The following is a 2,483-nucleotide window of genomic DNA, read 5'->3' as shown; positions in this document are numbered from 1 at the left end:
ATGCTCTGTCTCTCTCTGTCCCAAAAATAAATAAATGTTAAAAAAAAAATTAAAAAAAAACAAAAGCCTTTAAAATTTTTCTTTAACCAGTTAAAACATTACTGCAAAGTTTAGATACCTTCTCACGTACCTGCCCATGCACCTGTAAAAAATAATACTTCATTGATTCTTCTTGGCACAGATATCATTCCCTGTTCAAATTCAGAATCTCAAATAGGCAGAAAACATTTAGAAACTTGCTGCCAATAGCATTTTTAGCTACTGACAGTGGCACTCCAAAAGAATTGATTTTTGTCTCATAAGAACGGTCAATTTTTTCCTGCTCTTCAGATGTCATCTTGTAGAAAAATGAAACCATTGGGGGTCATTTATATATGCAGCTGTTGGCACGATTTAGTGGTCCAGGGTTGCTGACGGAAATAAATCCTTACCAACAGTACTGATGGAATTGCTGGGTCACAGAATGCCCTCATCTTCAACTTTAAGATACAATACCAATTTGCCCTCCAAATGGCTGAACCAATTAAAAATTTCAACATCAAAGTTTAACAAAATTCCAATGCCAGTGTTTTCGAGGGGTAGCTACTTCTTACACAAAAGCATGTTCAATTATCCAAATAATATTTGGAAATACATATTACGTTTGACAGTGGTCACAATCTGTGGAGGATTTTTACCCCTCCAAAAGATGTGTTGATAGATAGGTATGCCTCCATGTGGTATTGGACCGCTCTGCTGAGGAGATATGTCTGTCAATCAATGGTTTGTGCAAGTTCAAGCAGAAAGCTCCAGTATGCCTGATTTGAATCTTGACCTTCTGAGTTCACTCCCAATGAATTCTCTTCCTTACCACTGATTGCTAGTTGAAAAGTGACTTTGATGAGATTTTTCCAGAATTCAAAAACCATTTCCTTGAGTCATGGCTATACCTGTAGTAGAAATGATTGAGTGGGGCGCCTGACTGGCTTGGTCAGTTAAGGATCTGACTTCGGTTCAGGTCGTGATCTCGAAGCTCATGAGTTCAAGACCCGCATCAGGGCCTATGCTGACAGATCAGAACCTGGATCCTGCTTCTGTCTCTGTGTATCCCTCTCTCTCTCTGCTCCTGCCCCCCCGCTCATTCTCTCTCTCTCTCTCTCTCTCAAAAATAAATAAACATTAAAAAATTTGTTTAATTAAAAAAAATAAAGAAATGATTGAGTGACCATCAAAGATGCATGACCCCCTCCATGGAGTAGAACTGTTGAGGAGAAGTGACTCCCAGTAAGCACTATATTCCCTAGGCCCAGTTTCTGGGCAGGACTAGTGCTCACCAAGGAGATGTGAACAGAAGTGATGTTGTCTCATGCAGGCCAAAGCAATTAAGAAATACACGTGTCTAGGGGCGCCTGGGTGGCGCAGTTGGTTAAGCGTCCGACTTCAGCCAGGTCACGATCTCACGGTCCGTGAGTTCGAGCCCCGCGTCAGGCTCTGGGCTGATGGCTCAGAGCCTGGAGCCTGTTTCCGATTCTGTGTCTCCCTCTCTCTCTGCCCCTCCCCCGTTCATGCTCTGTCTCTCTCTGTCCCAAAAATAAATAAACGTTGGAAAAAAAAAATTAAAAAAAAAAAAAAGAAATACACGTGTCTTGGGGCACCTGGGTGGCCCAGTCAGTTAAGCCTCCAACTTTAGCTCAGGTCACGATCTCACAGTTCATGTGTTCGAGCCCCGCGTCAGGCTCTGTGCTGACAGCTCAGAGCCTGGAGCCTGCTTCAGATTCTGTGTCTCCCTCTCTCTCTGCCCCTTCCCTGCTTGCTCTCTGTCTCTCTCTCCCTCAAAAATAAGCACACATTAAAACAAAGAAAGAAATACATGTGTCTTCCGCAAAATCCCACTCCCCATACCATTGACTGAATGAAAAGAACCCTGTACATGTAGTGGAGGGCAGAGTCACAAGATAGAAGGAGCCTGGTTCCTGAATTGCCACATGGAAAGCCTCCCAGCCAGTTTGGATTGGGAACTGAGAAATATATATTTTATTGTGTTTATCCACTGAGAATTGGTGTCAATCTGATCCAGAAGCTAATACCACCCTAATTAATATAGAAAACATATGCAGCTAAAAGAGACTTTATATTTGAGGGAATTTGAATTCCCCCTGTGTCATAAAGAAGTATATATATATATTTGTAGTCGTCAGGTTCACAGACGTAGGAGCCGAAGGCCAAGTGTCTTCATAAAGCTAGCATCTACTCCTTGGTATTTATCAAAAGGAGCTGAAAACACATTCACACAAAAACCCTCACACAGATGTTTATAGCAGCTTTATTCATAATTGCCAACTCTTGGAAGCAACCAAGGCGTCCTTTTGCTGGCGACCCAGTAAATAAACTGTGGTGCATCCAGACAATGGAAAATTGTTCAGCAATAAAAAAGATAGGAGCTATCAAGCCATGAAAAAACATGGAGGAAACTTCAGTGCATATCAGTAAGTGAAAGGAGCCAG

This window comes from Prionailurus viverrinus, chromosome B3, assembly GCF_022837055.1.
Source record: "Prionailurus viverrinus isolate Anna chromosome B3, UM_Priviv_1.0, whole genome shotgun sequence".
In the NCBI taxonomy this organism is placed as follows: domain Eukaryota; kingdom Metazoa; phylum Chordata; class Mammalia; order Carnivora; family Felidae; genus Prionailurus; species Prionailurus viverrinus.
This window is presented reverse-complemented; position numbering follows the sequence as displayed.